General features: G+C 42.9%; 1 long non-coding RNA gene across 6 annotated transcripts; it reads left to right on the top strand.

Moving 5' to 3' along the window:
- Window positions 1–472: 472 nt before the first annotated feature.
- LOC123136449 (uncharacterized) lies at window positions 473–4,613 on the top strand. Of its 6 annotated transcripts, none has more exons than XR_006466937.1 (3): window positions 576–1,067; window positions 1,161–3,778; window positions 4,100–4,613. It is a non-coding gene; the product is annotated as an uncharacterized lncRNA (long non-coding RNA). The 6 variants fall into 6 exon arrangements; XR_006466935.1 differs by having other exon boundaries at window positions 576–1,333; window positions 1,437–3,778; XR_006466938.1 differs by having other exon boundaries at window positions 578–1,862; window positions 3,580–3,778.
- The last annotated feature ends 2,773 nt before the right edge of the window (window positions 4,614–7,386 follow it).

The raw sequence follows: 7,386 nt of genomic DNA, 5'->3' as shown, positions 1-7,386 counted from the left end.
TATCTCTCTAAGAACTCATGCGTGTTGGAATTAAAAAAAAAGGACTAAGACGGACGTGTTAGCACATGTTAGGAAAAAGAAGTCCCAAAAAGGAACGACAACAGAATCGTGCATAGCACGGCCACCACACGCAAAAGAGAAATACAAGCACACGTACTATTTTGGAATGCACCCATACATCCTTAATAGATCTGTATTTTTTTAAAAATCGCGTGAATAGAGGTAATCGTCAAGAGTCGGAAGGAGCAGAGGAAAAATACGAAGACGTGGCAGCCGTGAGCCCTCAACGCCTCCAAACCAAGAGACAAACGAGGTATCACGTTAATCCACACAGTCTAAATTATTTGGTCCGTTAACCATATAGTGGGTCCTAATTATAACGGCTGAGATTTAAAAGGATTTTACGTACAAAATACGTAGGAGCATATTGGCCTGTCACGCTATATCTTTACCTACTAATAAACCAGCGATGGCGTCAGGTCTTACGTCGTTGTCATTTTTGCAAAAAAGTCCCTCTGTTTCTGAGAAATTAACCCGTGGTCCTCATCATAAGTCACGCCGAACCGGTATACGGGCGAGAAAAAAAAACAGCCCAGCCAGCCGCACGACTCTGCCTCACGCCCCCACCTCCTGCCCGCCCGCCTCACCGTGCGCCCCTGGCCACCCCCCGCTGTCGAGCACCGCCACCGGCTACCCTCCTCCCATCAGGACCCCGAGCGCCCGACCCGGCCTTTGTTCGTCGCCAGCACCTGCGGATCCGGCCGCCCTCGCCTTCCCCGTCGGTTGCACCTCCCAGCGCTGCCGCCCCTGCCAAGCTCCGCCGTCTGGATCCACATCCCCACGGCCGGAACGAGTCCTCCTCGAGGAGCCGCGCATCCTCTACCTGCTCCAACTGCGCACGTCCTCTGCTAGGTCGACTTCCTGCTAGGTCAGATCTGCTCCAACTTGAGCGCCCCCCCAATCTTTTCTTCCCCGATCCAGTGGGATTTCCATGAGTGTCATGCAACAAATCGGGAAGCAGCAGGGCCCGTCTGGCTGGTGCTAGAGTGATGAATTTGTTGAACTAGGTAAAGCTGTAGATGTCAAACATGCTCTGAACTTTACTGCACAAGTATTCGACAGCATGGTTCTATTAGTGACCGAGGGATTTGGAGGTACAGGTACTGAAGGGTAATGGATTTGAAGGTTGCTATATCTTGAGTTGTCCCATTGTCTTACTAAATTCAGGATTCAACTTAGGAGAGTGTACAGAATATGCAGGTTTGTATTGTTTCCGGTGTATGTTGGTCATGCATCGAATGTCACTCAGTTTCTAGGAAATTCAAGATGGCATGTAAGCTTCTCCTATTTGATGTATTTTTACTTTCTCAAAATCTCTTTATTAATACCAATGATGATTTTATTTCTGCCTGATGACTTGCTGTCATATTGTTTAGCAAAGAAACAGACAAACAAGGAGAGAAAACTTAAACAAGAGAGATGTATGAGGATGTCAGCGTCTCATCAAACATGTATTGTGTGAGGACACCCTTCGTCCGACCTAATCTTGACGATCATCTGTAGGTACACACATACATGTTCTTCCCGGCCGCCTCTTGGTTTAGTTCACATGTCTTGAATTACTTTGATTCTTTTGGTAACATCAAACTGGGTTGCATAGAAGTAACTGCTACTGGGTTTGACCTTTGTGAGGAATCTACAGCAGCACTTCGAAACTCCCAGGCTGTTTTCATCAGCAAGCTTACAGCTGACCACATGATGGAACTCGATAATACTACACTGTACGATGTACTTGAGATTCCAATGAATACCCGTCGAAGCGATGTGGTCATCAGCATGTATGCTCTCAATCTCCTGCTAGGGTATTTTCTTTTAAACGATGCTACTGTCACATGATGCATATCATGGTTTTGTTGTGTGGTAATTTGACCTGCACAACACTTGTTGCTATTATCCTTTCGAGGATGCAGAATGATTCTTCAATTTGGGGTGCCAACTATGCTAGCTTTATATTGCTGAATGTAGGAGCTTATTTTTTCTTGTTAGTTATTCAATGATATTGGGCAGGGCATCTCAATGAACTATTCTTTCTAATTCCTGGAGTTACATGTGTGATTGCTTAGACTCTTCTAATAGTGTCATAGTCTGGTTGGTTGCTTGGCTGAAATAGTTTCTTACGGGCCTCGTTCTGGACCTGTTCCCATGTATATAGAATATATTTTCTACTGCTTTCATCAAACAAAAAAGTCATAAACATTAAATATTTAAAGTTTTGTCTCGTTCATACTTTCTAGAATTTGAAACTGTACTGAAATCATCATAGAAATTCCGCAAGAATATTAAAGGCACCCGTGTCATTCATCCCTACTAGATGATGAATGCTATTGCTAATTTTTTTGTCTCAAAGATGCCTCATTTTCATGAAGAAGAAAGCTCAGTAGACCAAAATTCCATATCATTTCTTCTTTCTTAAGGAAAACTGACTGCAGGCAGCAATCACAGATGTTCAGCCTATTTTCAGTTGACAATATACTGAATAATTTGGCAGTGAACAAGTACAGAAAACTCTGTTAAGAAGCGATAGTTTTGAACCTGGGTTTATAAAAGAAAATGTACCAATTCGTGTTGAAAATATCTTAGGCATCAAGTCCACCAGGTTTGAGATGTTCACAGAAACATGTCAGTTTCAGGCAACTACAATTCAGAATTGTTTGCCACACTATAACGTTTCAGGAAATCAGAAACATTTCCCATGATGTTAATATGTTGACTAGGGGCCTTTTGTAGCTACTTTAATGAAAATTGTAGTACCACAGTGTCCTGCTGCATATATTAAATTGCAAAGGGAAAGTAATAAAACTTAGGACTTGGTTGTCTATCTGATCCATCAGTAAGCAAGCAGGGGCCATGTTGTCAAGGAACAGAGTTCAAAAACCACCAATCTCAGGAACACTCTGACCATGTATTTGATTCTGTTAAAGACCCAATATATGATAAGATGCTATTTTCATTTGCTAGGCAACCATGAAAACGTTTCTGTCCAATTCATAATTTAAATTAGTCATGTGTGTTCTTTTATCCAGTTATTACAATTTTACTCATGTGTCTTCTTTTATTTAGTTATGTGAGGAAGAAGGGATTACATCGATGTGTAATATGTTCTTTGTTCTACAGACATACCTACATGGGATTATAGTTCAGTTAGAAATCTAAGATTATTTTCCTCTAGAAATGAGCATTAGCCCTCAGAACAGAAACGAACTGCACAACTATGCTCCTACTTAATTACGTATTAATCAATATGTTCATTATTACAGTAAGGTTAGAAACTGCATTTGTGTATTTGTACCAAGCTTCCTTGCTCATCTCATTCTGTGCCTACCATGTTGTATGTCGGAAAGCAGTGGTTTTGATATAGAGCTATAGTTCATCTATATGTTTCTGCTGCCTATATATTATTGATGTGTTTCCCTCACCTGCTATTTGAATGACATAATCCTTCAGATCTTTCCCAAATTTTGTGTTAAAGCTAACAAGACCCCCCCCCTTCCTGTAAATACAACTTTGAATGAAGGAAAGCAATACAGGGCCGCCTTTATATCTTAGGTCACTCCATAGCAGGGAGCAAGAGTGGGCACATCTGAGTTCAGATATTCAGTCACTGTTTTCCAATCCATCTCAAGCTCCACAGGTCCTTTGGAAACTTTTGCCAGAGCAGCCAAACCAGGGCTATCCGGGCTTCAGCTTCCTCCACACTGTCGGAAACTGGTAACTCACAGTATGTCGACAGATACACTTAGCCTCTAATGAACATTCCAAAGGGACGCTGCATGTTCCTAGATGCATAGATTTTCATTACACTGAGATTTTTTTAGGTATAACAATGGGATTTAAGATATACAATTTTTTTCTGTAGAATTCTATGAAATCCAAATAAACCATACCTTCAAAGGCCAACATAGTGGCACTTAAAATAAATGCTAATCTGCACTCACGCTGCAATCTGGTGCCCATTCTTCTGGTGATTTGGTCAAAGCTACAACCAAGCAAAGAAATTTTACATGCTATAAGAACTAAGTTATGGATTTTGTGTTCCCAGGTCTATAATATGCATGCTTTGCCGGTTCCCTGCAAGCACTTTCGGCCATGACCTCAAGTTCTGCAGCTAGGCCGTGAATGTTTTGATCCTTCTCACCGTCCACCGATGATGGCCCGACAGAAATCAGGGAAGGAGAAAAGGATGTTTTTGTCATGGTCGTCGGAACGACTTGCCGTGGATGCAGTCATGCACTGGATGACATCAACGGCTAGCCATGGACGAGCACCTCGCCGCCTCCATAAAATATGGATGCACGGGATTCTGCTACTAACATTTCAGTGTGTTTTGTTGCGGTGCTGTGACATATACACCTTCAGCGCGCATGTAATGTTTGTCAGCTACTACTTTAGATAAATAACCACTGTATTCTATTGTATTTGTAATTGAAATGTTCATATGTGTTTAACCATCTGGCAAAGAGGCTCACTGGATGTTTCTTATAATATTCTATCTGTAATAGACATGTACGCATGTATTTAACCATCTGGCAAAGAGGCTCATTGGATGTTTCAAAGTTTACCTTTCTAGAACACCATTTCTTTTCTTCTGAACCAAGAGGTTCCAAGCCAATATGTTGCCAAACCATTCACTGTGTGGGCAAACTTTTACTTTCGAAGGAAGCTCTGACTATTGCCACTCCTTCCCATCACTTTGCAATCAATTCTTGAAGGGAACCATGCAGCCTAGCTGTGCCATCCGTGTGTGTTAAATTAGTTAATTTCTCCCCTGGCTGGATCGTGCCGAACTCCGCATGTAAAACATTTCCTGTCTAATATATTTTGCACAGAGCTCACATACACAGTTCTAAAAACATGATCTTGATGCATCTGAAGTTGTATTAATTTGTGCAGGAGAACAATATGTGCTTTCTGAATGTTTACCTGCACACAACCAAGTTCTCTAGATGAGTGTGTGCAGAACTCTACAATCTGAAGAATTAGCTCCTGCAAAATAGATCATCCCCGTGGTTGTTGTGAATGTTTGTGGCACAATCCAAAATTCATAATGCACCAAAGTTATTGTGGTGATGATTTGATCTAATGCTTTTAAATAATGGATTGTACAAATCAGCATTCGAATTTGTACTCAAGGTCGTGATTCATCCCGAGGGATGCTCCGTGTATACTTGCACAATATTGTCTTTCATTTCACTTTTCTGAGTATTGCACAAGCCTAAGATTGACGGATGTGATTGACAGCTGAGATTTTTGTGTTATATAGTAGGATTTTTAACTATCCGTCCGTCACAGCCCTCGCCTTGCGTGTGCATGGTTTTCGATGTCTCACCTAAGATCCCACATGGAAAAAAAGTAGAAATGAAAATCGGGGAAACTGATCCACCCACGCAAACGAGCCGATGAAAAAGTCCTGACAACCAACAAAAGACTCCCGAGCCCACGTGCCCACATATAAAAGTAGAAAAGGAAAAACATGTCACCCCAATCCAATCGTTCCATGACCATTGCCTCCATGGCGCTCCAAGCGTTTCAGGCTGAGCCTGTTATCGATCCTCCGTTCTGGCCTCGGGTGTGCCCTCAAGCGCGCCAAGGTCGGCGAGGAGGCACCAGCAAAAGAGGATCATGCATGTGGCCGAGACTATAGTGGGAATCTTGGAAACAAAAAAAAAATCAAAGATCTGATTCATGGGGAAAATTACATGCTAAAGACTTCTCTTATGTCCATAAGCCAAAACATGGAATAAACTTTGTTCTCTCTTGTTGTAACGCACGGGCATATTTGCTATATATATCTATATTTATATCTATACCTACTAATAAAGTATCGATTGCTTCTGCCCGTTCATTGTTAGCATTTTTATAGAAAAGACCATGCAGTTCTGGGTAATTACCCCGCAGTAGTGTTTTAAGTTAAAAACTTTTCGTCTTGGTTCGTTTTTCTTTCTTCTCTCCCGACTTTTTAACAGGAGCTGTGTGGCGCTATGCACGAGACAAGCGGCCGACGGCGGTTGCGGGGCGTGCAGGCGAGGTGCGGGAACACGCGGACAGATTGGGCCTGACGCGAAGCGTGGCAGCAGAGCACATGCCGTGGAGAGGTCGCGAAGAGGTAGGTGACGTTGAGCTCGTCGGAGAGAGCCTTGGGGCGGTAATAGCCAGCACGCTGGAGGCAGTTGAGGCATGCGTGGCTGGGGTGGCGTCAGGTGCGCGCTCGCATAGGAGCATGGATTTAAGAGGGGCCACATGAAGGTGGTCGTCGGTGTGCGAAGACGCTTTGCCATGGCGAAGCAGAGGTTGTTGAGGACGTCGGCAACGACGGGAGTGCCTGCTCGCTTTAGGGACCCCGGCTGTAGGGAAGCAGAGTCGCGGGAGCCAGTGAAGTCAACGGAAAGGACCAGGAAGAAATGAGAAGAGGTGGGGAAGGGAACTAGCAGAGGCGCCGGAGCGGGGCAAGTAGGCTCGGGGGCCGCGCTAGGTTGGGATCGATGGGAAGACTGCGTGTGGTTGTGAGCATGTCCATCACAGCGAAAATGTTTGCAAATGGTTTAAAATGTTAATGAATTCAAAAAATGTTCTTGATATTAGAAAATGTTCAAGAATTTGTAAAAGTGCTTATCAATTTAAAAAATGTTCGCGAGTTTAAAAAAATGTTCATAATTTCACGAAATTGAGAGCTATATTGTATCTCGATGATGCAACATAATGTGATCATGTCTATTGAAGTTATGATTTTTTTTTCTCCAACGCACGGGCCCTTTTCCTAGTCTCTCTAAGAACTCATGCGTGTTGGAATTAAGAAAAAAAGGACTAAGACGGACGTGTTAGCACATGTTAGGAAAAAGAAGTCCCAAAAAGGAACGACAACAGAATCGTGCATAGCACGGCCACCACACGCAAAAGAGAAATACAAGCACACGTATTATTTTGAAATGCACCCATACATCCTTAATAGATCTGTATTTTTTTTTAAATCGCATGAATAGAGGTAGTCGTCAAGAGTCAGAAGGAGCAGAGGAAAAATACGAAGACGTGGCAGCCGTGAGCCCTCGACGCCTCCAAGGAGCCGTGCAGCACACATGCATGCATGCATGCATGCGGCCACATACTGATTAGGGATTAAGTTTTCTCTCTTTCATGCTAATTCAATCATCCATTATTAAATTAATCAAGCATTGTTCTACTATGGTTTTCTTGGCTATCTGATGGGATTGATACAGATGGAAGAGTTGGATTGGAAGCATGTCGCACATCTCCTCGATGGCTGGGTTAGACCATGGCGAGCAAAAGGTAATAAACATCACCCTGATTCAATAAAGATGCTCAATTTTTTCT

This window comes from Triticum aestivum, chromosome 6B (genome assembly GCF_018294505.1).
Source record: "Triticum aestivum cultivar Chinese Spring chromosome 6B, IWGSC CS RefSeq v2.1, whole genome shotgun sequence".
In the NCBI taxonomy this organism is placed as follows: Eukaryota; Viridiplantae; Streptophyta; class Magnoliopsida; order Poales; family Poaceae; genus Triticum; species Triticum aestivum.
This window is presented reverse-complemented; position numbering and strand designations above follow the sequence as displayed.